The sequence below is a fragment of the Pteropus medius genome, unplaced genomic scaffold, assembly GCF_902729225.1.
Source record: "Pteropus medius unplaced genomic scaffold, Ma_sr-lr_union100, whole genome shotgun sequence".
Taxonomy (NCBI): domain Eukaryota; kingdom Metazoa; phylum Chordata; class Mammalia; order Chiroptera; family Pteropodidae; genus Pteropus; species Pteropus medius.
In genome coordinates this window covers 88,139-99,817 of record NW_024351543.1, presented here as the reverse complement: position 1 = coordinate 99,817, position 11,679 = coordinate 88,139, and the positions used below count along the sequence as shown (strand labels likewise).

At 47.8% G+C, this 11,679-nt stretch overlaps 1 protein-coding gene across 9 annotated transcripts in view; it reads right to left on the bottom strand.

Moving 5' to 3' along the window:
- BOC (BOC cell adhesion associated, oncogene regulated) overlaps window positions 1–11,267 on the bottom strand; it is a 72,403-nt gene extending 61,136 nt beyond the window's left edge. For 3 of the 9 annotated variants that reach the window (XM_039842999.1, XM_039843008.1, XM_039843000.1), the window contains exons 1-3: window positions 10,711–11,266; window positions 6,402–6,493; window positions 4,962–5,100 (exon numbers count right to left, since the gene is read on the bottom strand). The gene's annotated coding sequence lies outside the window, so the exon portion shown is untranslated. Of the gene's footprint in view, window positions 1–4,961; window positions 5,101–6,401; window positions 6,494–10,239; window positions 10,444–10,710 lie in introns of those variants that run through there. The other 6 variants (XM_039843002.1, XM_039843003.1, XR_005648764.1 and 3 more) reach the window with 5 other exon arrangements.
- Between the last annotated feature and the right edge of the window lie 412 nt (window positions 11,268–11,679).

Here is an 11,679-nt window from a genome sequence, read left to right as displayed (position 1 = left end):
CTGTAGATATTGGGTCTGGGGCTCTTGGTAGTATAATTTCTCAGACACATTTGTTGTCAGCACAAGACCTCTTGGGATCTTTATTCCTATTTTTATTCTTCCACAGTTTCTAAATCTAGAACAAAGTCAGAAATGACAGAGAAGTAATTCGAAGTCAGATCTATCCCCTCTGGGCAGACATCCAAACATGCTATTCCTTGTACTTCCACGCTTGTCAACTCTCCAACAACACAGACCACCTCTGTGGTCTGTGTGCCTAGCGTCTGCGTGCCTAGCATGGGGCCTGACCCCACCAAGCCCTCGCGAATGTGGAGAACTGAACGATTCTTCAATTCATCTCATGCTCCTCCTGTCCCTGGCTTGTGGTTCCAAACCAGATTCAACAGAGCTCAAATCCAACGGAGGTGACTGTGCTAACAGGAAGAGAGCAGTACAGTGGACGACCTGGGCACACTTAGGAAAGGTCAGATGAACACTGACACTATATACAGTCTTGGCGGAATGAGAGGATGCCCTGGGCTTCCCTGCATCTCCTAGCCAGGCCTAGCACAGTGCCGGGCATAAAGCAGATGTTTAATTAATTCTTCTTAGGTGAGTGATGCAGAAGGGCCAGAAAGGCATCCACTCTTACATGCTCCTTACAGATGGAACAGATGGCACATCCCCAGGCAAGCCTGAAGTCAGCTACCTTGGGGAAGAGAGAGCAACTGGCCTGTGTCTGCCGTGGCCTAGCACACTGCTTCCCGGCTTTTCTAGAACAGACACTCCAGCAGAATTAGCCTTCTCTGCACTTCTTCCACATACCCCCTGCATACACAAACCCAGAATGCATTTTTTTTCTTACATAATTCTATAGGTGATTATTTTGTTTCCTTTGAAACTTATATTACACCCCTTTTGAGATTCAGGAGAGCCACACAGACTAGTAAAAAAAAAAAAATTGAGCACCAATTACACACCAGATTCTATTCTAGGCACTGGGAAGAGAGCAAGGGACAAAGCAAAGTCCCTGAGGGTTAGCAGGCAATGAGTAAATGAACAAATGGTTACACGTTGGGAGGATAACACTGAGGAAAAATAAGGTAGGTTGAAGGGAGAGAATGATGGTGGCAGTGTGATTCAATAAAGGGCGACCAAATTAAGGGGGTCCTGAGGCAGAGACCCGAATGAAGTGAGGGTGGGGCTGTGCAAATATCCAGGGGAGGAGCCTTCCAGGCAGAGGGCAAAGCAAATGCAAAGCGCCGGAGAAGGGAGGGGAGAAGGGAGGTTGCTCAGCCAGTCGGAGGAACAGCGAGGAAGCCCGTGTGGGGGTGGGAGGGGGAGGATGTGGCGAGGGAAGGAGCAGGAGGCGTGGGACCGAGGGCCTTGAAGGTGCTGGGAGATTTCTCTGAATGAAGCAAGGGTACCATGGAGAGTTCTGGCTTTTCTTTTGGAAGTTGACACTGACCTCTTTATGAAAAACAGACCATGGGGCAGGGAGGTCAGGGGAGATGGAAGCGGGGAGAAAATTTAGGAAGTTACTGCAAAAGTCCAGGTAAGAAATGTTGATGGAAGACTGAGGTGGTAAGAATTTGCAGGATTATGGATATATCTGGAAGGTGAAGCCAATATTACTTGCAAATGTAAAGTGGAGTGTGAGCGAAAGGACAGAGCTGAAGATGACTTGCAGGTTTGCGGCCCAACTGGTAGAATGAAAGATGCTGAATTGGTGATGAAGCAGAGGAGAAGGCGGCGTGGAAATTCTTTCCCAGTGGCCAGACTTGAAAACTGCTACCTAACGCTGCACTTGGGGCTGGGCCTTGCCCCACGGTGGGCTCCTTTCTCTCCCCATCTTCTCATTCCTTTATTTTTGCAGACCTTAAGCCAATGGGGGTTCCAAAAGTGCAGCCTTCCATCCGTTCATCTCTCTAGCTGCTCAATCCATCAATAATTCTTCTTTCATTCTGAATCTTTCCTTTCCTCCTCTTTGCTCGTAACAGCCCCCTTCTACTGAATGCTCACAATGCATTTCATGTACTTTATATGCAATACCTTGCTTCCTCTTTGCAACTACCTTAAGAAACTGGGGTCTCAGTTTAGTTTAGATAACTAGCCCAGGGTCATACACTGAGCAATTGGCGAGGCCAGAGTTCAAACACAGGCTTGTTTGTTTCCAACCCCCACCCCTTACCCAGGATGCCACATAATTTCCAACCCGGAAGTGGCCCCAGAAATATTGCTCCCTTCTGGAACAACCATCGATCTCCAGCACTTGACCCTTTTTTCTAATAAGACTCATTCCAGACTTCAATCCTCTCAGGTGGGTCCCCCGACACTCCTCAGAGTCCTCTGTTACCTCCTCTCTCAGGAAGGACATTGACCAGGATCCTCCTCCCATGACATTTTTTCCTCTCCCAACTCCTGCTGGACCCTGAGACCCTGAATTGCCTCTTTTTGCTAGAGAGGGAAAGGCAGATTATCTGAGTGACCTGGAAGGGTCTCTGGCAATAGAACCAAATAGAACCTCCAGTCCAGGTTCTCGACCTTAGAAAGAGTAACGCACCACAGAAGCAGCTGCAGCCCTTGTGCCTGGGCTCTGACCTCTGGTCAGTTCCCTAGAACGTCCTGACTCCTAACTCTTCTTGAGTGGGCACAGATGCCAGAGGCTTTGGGCTTTTGTGTCGAGCAGGAACATTTTGAATCAAAAGTGTTCCCCAGTGCCATCTCACAGCCTCCTAACAGCACTCTGAGGAGATGGTTCGCAGGGACAGGGAAATAAAGGCACAGGTAATTTCCATGACCTCCTCTCAGTTACCTAACTAGTCAGTCACGTAATTATATCTTAAACCCCAGTGTCCCCACCCTTAACCCAGAAGATCTTAGCTTCAGGTGTTCCACGTTTGTTAAAGAAAAACAGGAAACTGAGGATAACTACATGTCCTTTGTGTGACCAAATCTCCACCACTCTCCTCAGCCAGGCGGGAAAGGTCTGCTTCGCGCTTCTGCAGGTAACTGCCTGTAGAATTCTTTCTGTTGGCTGCCATGTGAGTATTTGCCTGGGAGGTGCCATCTCCTGTCAGTTACCTGTCTGTCAAAGCTGCTACTGCCTTCCTCGGGGTATTTTTCTATACAAGCTGCCGCTTCTCCTGACCAGTAAAAATATCTGCTGGGCCAAATGCTTTCTCCCCCTCACTCCACCCAGGGCACAGAGGACCTGCTTGATCAGACTTGCAGACACCCGAGGAGCGAATGGATTCAGCTGGCATCTATAACGAAGCAGAGATTCAGACAGCCGATTCAGATAATGTCCCAAGGGTAAAAAAACGTCAAGAGACATGTTCTGAGATGAGACCCAAGATGGGGGTGGCTTTTAACACTGCTTGCAAAGTCTGACACAAGCTGCGCCACAAAGCCTGGCTTCCTCATACTGCTGAGCCAGTCAAAACCTTCCAGCTGTGGTCGCAGGTTTCAGTTCTTGTCTTTTAAGGCAAGGCCTGTAAAGACCCTCACCTGTTCACAGTTAGTTGCAAAAGAAACTGTCCCCCAGGGGGCTCTGCTTTGGGGGAGAGATTGGACATTTTTTTTTCCTTCAAAGTCTGAGTTTTGGAGTCAGCAGCCCTGCACTGAAATCTTGACTCTGTCATTTATCAGCTATGTGACCAGAACAAGTCGCTACAATGATTTAAGCTTCAGCTCCCTTAACTGCAGAAGAGGATCATTATTGCCCATCTTCATAGGACTGCTGGGGGGACTGCAGAAATAATGCTTGTAGTGTTCAGCACAGGGCTGGGCACACAGGAGGTGCTCACTAAATGGCAGCTATCATTATCCACATCACCGGGACAGCAGAGGCAGGCGGCGCTGCCTCTCTGGCACTGATTCCCCGATCTCCACCTGCCTGCCAGGTCCCCGGCTGATTGCCTGAGTGACAGGGTGAGGATAATAATTCTTCCCTTCCGTGATGAAGGGTACCTGCTGCTCATGTGTGTTCACCCTGTTGGCAGAGAGGCTTGCCACAATAACGCAAGTCTTCATTTGTAAATTCAGAGGAACAAAAATGAACTCCATCACAATACTGCCTTTAGCAACCTGTTCCATTCTTTTCACCCAAACTCAAGACCTTTGTGGTGTTTCAGTGACAGGGGATTGGTTGCCAACCTTGCTGTTCCCTTTGGGCAGGAGAACTAAGCCCCCACCCCTCCTCTCTCCCATTGTCAAAGACCACCCAGTGAAACTTGCTGGCAAGCTGCCACAGTCCAGACAGGCGAAAGCTGAGCCTAACTATCCAGCTTCCATCCCTGCAACAGAAGGCTATAGAACCAAAAGCACCTGACTTGTGGGGCTTCCACCTGGGGCCGACACGGCCTTCATGATGGCAAGGAAGGGTTGCAGGTGACCACTTTGAAGGCCTGCACTTTGGAAGAGCCATTAGGATCTAATGTGTGGGTATAACTCAGCAGATTTTCCTGTAACTCGTTCACTACAAAACATCCATTCATAATGACAGAGGTAAATAGCCATGAATTTCCATCACTTTATGTGGTCTGACTTGCAAAAGAAGGCACTGTGCTGACTGATTGCATTATGAAATCCCTTTCACGAGGGCACAGATAGGTAAAAAGGAAGAGGTACCATAATACCACTGTGGAATGGTCGTCATTAGACAGAAAGCAGAAAGAGAGTCAAGTGGGGGAGATGATTTGGGAAATAATTATAAGCAGCCTCTGCTTTCACAGAAAAGTAATAAACCCAGAACCTCCCAATTTTCCCCTCCAATTAACTGTGACCCATACCTAATAAACCTCCTGGGATTATAATGTTAGGTAAGTTCAGACTAGTAAAGGCACTTAGCTGGGACTAATTTGGGAAAAGACTGGCAGAGCCAGGGAATGTGGGGGAGGGCTCGCCTCAAGAATCTAATTCCAGCCCAGCCTGGGGGGCCCTCCAAGGCCAGCCAGTTCCACTTAGCCTCCTCGTCTTACCTGCAGCTCGCATCCTGCATGACAGTTACCTCTCAGCAGCTAAGGAGGTTCCTGAGCAGCTAAGGAGGTTCCTGGGTAACTGGAGAGCCCAGCGATTTCCCACTTGCTACTCTGGGAATGATTTCAGAGCCAAGCAAACCTATTCAGACAGTAGAGCAAAGGGCAAATGGAATTGAATTCAGGCATGTGTTCCTAGAATTAATTCTCAGCTAAAATCTGACATAAATGAAAAAGAAAAAAAAAAAATGACACGATTCTCCTTTTTGCCCTGAAAGCTATTCAGTAACTGGTTTTAGAAACTTGTTTAGGATTCATATTTCTGAGATTCTGTATTCAATGCAGAGATTCTAGTTTTTCACTTTCCTAAAATTAAAAAAGATAAAAGCTGCTCTAAACTTAAAATCTCCTGTCTCAAGAATACTTCAACCTATCATCCATTGAGGAAAAGTAAATTTGAGGGGAAAAACTAATGAACACTACATATCGGCAATATTGCCAGTCCCATGTTTGCCTGTAAGGCTTAGCCTGAGATACTGACTCTCCTCCCTCAAGAAGCCTTTCCTGAGTGACCCAGTCCATGTACTTGGCACATTGCTCTGTATTTCCCTTTCATTCAGTAACAGGACCCTGAACGGCACTGAGCCCAGGCACACAACAGGCACTCTATAAAAGCTTGCGGAAAGGATGTAGGCTCCAATCTACACATGTCAGCATCCTCATTTTGTCCAATGCTATCCAAACTCACTGTTTGGATAAACACTCCTTTGCTATACTTTCTGCTGCTCAGTTCCTTTTGCGTTCTTTTTTATTCAGCCCTACTTACCCTGCCCATGTTATGTTCTTTCCTGTTACTAACCAGGAGAACTAGTTGAGACTTTCCTCAACATTTTCTCTGGCAACCAAGTTAAGTTGACTGTGTATTATTGGCTCTGATCTCTTTCCTCTGATTTCCTCTTACTGCCCAATAATCCTGTCCCAAACATCAAAGGCCTTCTTTGAAGATAAGGCCAAATTCACCATTAGAAAAAGAGAAATTATTTCCCAACTTTATTTCAGAAGATGGAACGACACAGAATCCCTCTGGGTTTTGTGAGATAAACACTGCCCCACACATCAGATCGCAAAGCATTTGCCGTAATACCACTGACAGAGACATAAACACAGGGCTTTCCTACAGCAGTCTTAGACTCCAAATCCCATAGCTAATGGTTTGTACCCAATGTGTTGAACAGAGTTTGCCTCGGGGGAAAGGGGGTTCACTTGGCCACCCCAGGGGATAGAGGGCACCACAGGCTCTGACTAAGAGTACCTGAGCCAAACTAGAACCAATGTGTTCAGTCTAGATTCCATTCAAGCTCTATCTTCAAGTGGCAACACGAAACATGAAAAATGACTGGCCTGATACACCAGAGATATTAGACTGTGGGCAGAAAACCTCACCTGCTTCTTCTACTTCATTGCTGCTACCCTCGGGTGGTGTGCATGTTGACAAGACTTCATGGGTCATGGGTTCCAGGAAGCTTATGCTGGGACTAAGGAAAAAGAGAAGTATCTTAACTTTTGAACAACCAAATAAACAAACACTTCTGAAGTATTTGCTTTTTATAAGGTGCATTGCTATAAAGCATAGTAATTCTTTATTAGTCCATTTTACAAATAAGAAATAGAGAAAAAGCAATTTTTTTCTAAGATCATAGGCTTCCTTAAATATCCATTTACCTGGCTCCTTGCTAGAAAAGAAATGAGAAAACAGATTAAGGACAATGATTACATTGAAAACAGTTTATCGGTCTTGCAAAGCCATTACCTGTGCATTCACTAGTTCATTTTCATCAATATTCACAAAATATCTGTCAAGAACACATTATTATCAGGACTCATATAAAGTAAGGTGGGCTTACAGCAAGAGGTTTGGGGTGGTAAGGCAGCAAGCAAAAATCAAGGGTCGACTACTAGATGGGTCAACCCTACTTACCCTGGCCATATTATGTTCTTACCTGTTACTAACCAGAACTAGTTGGGACTTTCAGAAGGCTACCTACTGAGGTACCATTATCATAAGGTGGGGGAGAGCCACCTAGGAGAGGGCTAAACAAAGTTGGATTGTGAACTTAGACTGTTCTTAAGATGCGTGGCGACTTGTTTGTGGGACTAATGGAGGATGGGTGGGGTGCTGACAGTGGAGAATCTAGCCATGTGTCAGCAACAGTTGTCAAGGGCATGGCCAAACATATTGGTAGCAGGAATGGAAAAGATGGTGTAAATGGTGGAATAATACACGGAAAGGCAGAAGACTGGACAACCTTGGGAAGGGAGTCTAAATCAGTGGCAGTGGAGATGCAGGGATCCATTCGCTCAGTGATTCGAGCCAGTGGGAATGGAGTCCACAGGCAGAGCCAGGGTTCCAACCCAAGGTTCCTAATCCTCAGGGCAGTGCCACTTGCAATGGATCCTTTAAGCCTTACTCCCTCCTCTCCTTCTCTACCCATTACCAAGGTTGAGGGCTCAACGGGAGGCAAAAACCCTATTTAGGAAGGCTTTTTGTAAATATGGATTTCTAGATTAAAAACAACACCCTCTTCATCCCAGCCCCAAGCCCCCCAAATTTGATTCAGCCTCATAAATGATGAAAATATTTCTTGTGAAGTCTCCATTTATGAGTACTCTTAGGATTTAGGTTGTTCCTACAACCGGCAAATTGGTTGGACATATCTGTTCTCTGAGAGTCTTTGGTCAAACACAGAGATGCTTCAGGGCTGTCTGATTACAAAAGAATCTATACTCTTATCAGAACTATGTGAAAAATATGTATACACATGGATGAAGAAAAATAAGTTGTATTACAATATGGTATTGTGGATTATTTTCAAAAACATTTCTTTATTATTAGTAGATGCCTGTGAAATAGATAAAAATTGGGAGGGGATGTAGTTTGGAGAACCACCCTTTGACTAAGAAAGCTTATTCTCATATGACAAGAGAGCTCCCTGACCTAGGTCTGAGGTACTGTAATTGCTGATTTGAAGTATAGCCATGAGAAGAAGTAAAGTAAATAGATTTTTAAAAATATAACGAATCACTTTCTTTCTTTTCCCTCTCCAATCTCTATTTTCTTCCCTCTTTCTTATTTTCCCAGATAGCATGGAGGTTTGGAGTTTGAAGGAAAGAAAGCGAATTCCAAATGTATATCTTTTGGTGCCAGGTTAATATTTCCTTATTCAGAGGCCAAAAAGTACTGGATACAAATTATATGTCATACTTGGTTCTTTTTCAGTTTCTTCCCACTTGTTTGAAAGACACTGAGAGAAAAACCCTTATTCATTAACCATATCAGTGTCTTTGCTGAAATCAACCCAGACCCCCTAGAGTCCTATGAAATACTGTGACCACCAGGCTCACTTCTCGCCCTTATTACTTAAAGCTTGGGGGTTCCTGGAAAGGCTAAGTGAATTTATTTTATGAGTAGATCTCCTACTCCTTCTTAGGGTGTGGAAACCGTGAATAAGTTGCCGAAGAGAGCTGGGAGCCCAAACACTTGAAAGAGAAATTCAAAGAAAGGAAAATCTCTGGACCCATTTGGAAGATAGAAAGGAACATAAATCACCCTCTTATCATAAGTTAGCTAACCCATCAACAGCTAAGCAGAATCCTCTCTGCCCACCCTCCACCTCCCCAGATGTGGTCAAGGAACCAATCCTCCTGGCCTCTATCAACTTCCTCTCCCAAGTAAAGCCAATTCCTGTGGCTTGGGCAAATTCTGAGAAAATGTCTCTTGCAATGTTACTCTTCTGAGATCTCTTGAAAGAGGATGAAAGGGACAGCGTCTGATGTCTCAGTCCTCAAATTTCATAGGTGTAGACAGCCTCCAGCCTCCTGAAGGGCCAAAATCTGAGCGATAAATGGAGGCGGGCAGGGTCAGCAAAGCAGCACAACGAGGCAACTCTTACTTCTCTCGTTTTTACCTCTCTCCATAAACTCACTCCAAAAACTCATCTGGCAGGAAAATCATAACTCCACTGCCGTTTCCACCCTGCCTCTGTCCCACTGACCCCAAGGTGCTTCAAGATTACCATGGGAACCTTCCGGGTTCCAATTATGAGACCATTAAAAAGCGGCAATTATAAGACCTCAGAAACGTTCCCGGGAAACCTGTTACACACCTCAGAATGGCCAAGCTCTTGCCTCAGATTCACTTTACGTTCAGAAAACAGGTCACCCAGATGTATGGCCGCCCCAGCCCCCATCTCAGTCCAACAAGACGGTGTTTTAATACTGTGCGTGCTGCCCTCAAGAAAATGGAGATTGATTTATTGGCTGTAACCAGAGGGATGAAAAACCATCACAGAACTGGGCTGCTTGTTTAGGGCCTAGTCGTGGAATAAATCAGAAATGTATGTGCATTCAAGAATTTTGAAAATTACATTCATTCAATGGCCAATGTTTGCAAAGTTCTGGGCAACAAAGAACTAGGTGACAAATGTGAGCTGGGGTACAGGGCACCTGAAGGTGGCACGAGGGCCCGGAAACCAAAATATACTTTTCATTCAGTCCACTCAAAGAGGTAACTCAGGGTCAAAAACTTATTGGAACCCACTTGAACAAGTTGAGAAGGGACAGGGAGGGGCAGAACACCCCACCACACCCAGAAAGTGCCTGTTTAGGACTGCTGGTGTGCGGTTTGGGTATTCTTAGCTCTACTGCCACATCTCTGTAGAGGCACAACCGTTGGAGTAACCCTGCCACTGCCATCCCTACCCCCAAAACAAAATTAAATAAAATGAATCCCCAGGGCTCCTTAAACTCTTCCAGGATGTGCCTGCCCCCACTCCTCAAAATTCTCCCCTCACCTGGAAGAGCAAACACACACACTAGGCATCCTGAAAAGTTTAGCATGCTCTTCAAAAATCCAGCAGAAAACTCTTCCTGAGTTCCTTGCCCCTCCACACTACCCCTTCCCACTTGTTCAGAGGTTCATTTCCCCACCTTCTCACAGTTACACAAACAAAAACCCAAGAGCACAACCCCAGGGGCACGCTGCGCGGGTCAACTAACACACTCTCTCTCTCCCCCCGCCCCGTCCCTCCCCCGCTTCCCTCTCTCCCTCTCTCCCTTCCCCATCTTACCGCTACCCCAACCCCAGACACCTCTGGACACCCCACTTCAGCCTCGTCTCTTCCACCCCTCCAGCTAGGGATGCTCTTTTGGGGCTGTTTCGCTCCGGATCCGTTTGTTCACTCATGTTACGATATTTTCCTTTTTAAACAGCAATACGACATACCCTCACCCGCGAAGAGACCCAAGGAGTGCTAGGTGGTTCTGCGTGTTTGTCGACCCCTATGTGGGCTTCTCCCCACGGCCTGGCGCACGGAGCCAGAACACCGGTGTCAACCTTCGGGAGAAGTTTGGGAAGCTGTCCCTGCTCTTCTTCCATCCAAGAAGCTTCCGGGAACCACGGTTCAGACCGCACCCTCAAGGAAAGAGATGCGGCGTCCCCACCACCCCGCTGCCTGCCTCGTCCCAACACCTCGGTCCCCGCGCTGGCGCGCCCCGCCTCGGCCGCAGCCCCCGCGGGAGCTGCCGGCTGAGCGCTCGGATCCGCTCCCGCCGCCCGCGCGTCCCCATCAGCCGCCCGCCGGCGCTTCCTCGGCATCGCTGGCCTGAGGCCGCCTCCAACCCCCTCCCCTCCCCAAACCAACAAATAAACACAACTTTTTATGAAACGATAACAAACTTCAGCGACGCGACTCACCTCTGGTGCAGCTGGCTCCTGGGAGGGAAGAGCCGGGGCCCGGGGCCAGCGTGGTGGGCGCAGAGAGAGCCACACAGCACTGCGCCGCAAGGACACACAACCCACACAGTGACACCCAGGGACACACACAACGGGAGAGGGGCCGCAGCGGGAGCAACAAAGGAGCCTAGACCAAGAAGTTGCCGGTCGGGGAGGGAGGGCGCGTGCAGGCGCGTGTGGCTGCAGCCGGCGTGTGTACGTGTGTGTGTGTGTGTGTGTGTGTATGTGTGTGTGTCTGTGTGCGCGCGCGCGCGCGTGTGTGCCCGTGTGCCTGTGTGCGCGCACGCGAGCCTGTGCGCGCGCGGGGGCTGACACCGACGGGCCGGGGCTCAGGGTCCCCGCGGCAGGAAGCGGGGACTGCGGTGGTGGCAGCAGCAGCAGCAGCAGGACAAGGCAGGGGACGCCGCGCCCAGCGCACCCGGTCCCTCCATATGGAAGAAGCTTTTTTGGATGACTGAACTCGCAAACAATTCCTTCTTTTGCTTCTCCTGCCTAGGAACCTCCCATTACCGCGCGAGGCGGAGAAGAAGAGGGCAGAGGAGGCGGGAGGCAGGGGAGGAGCAAAATGGAGCAAAGAAAAAGTCTTGGAAAGGAAGCTGGGGCGAGGGGCGGCGGGGGGGCGGGGGAACCAGTCTCCCAAACTCAAGTTTTTCTCCTAACGCTCATTTTATTTCTTTTGCTCTCCCCCAACTTATTTTTCTTTCCCATACCAAAAGCAATGTCCTCTGCCTTTCTCCTACACCCACGGGCTCTCCTGAACCCCCATTTTCTCTTTAGCTTCACCTCGGAGCCTTGCTCTCATAGACCATCCTCTTCTCGCCCAGTCTTTCCTCCGTAAGCTTTTTCTGATCACCCCTCCCCCAATAATCTCCTTTATTCTGAAAACAAACTATTGAATGAATAAACCATTAACAGCACACTTTGTTATTA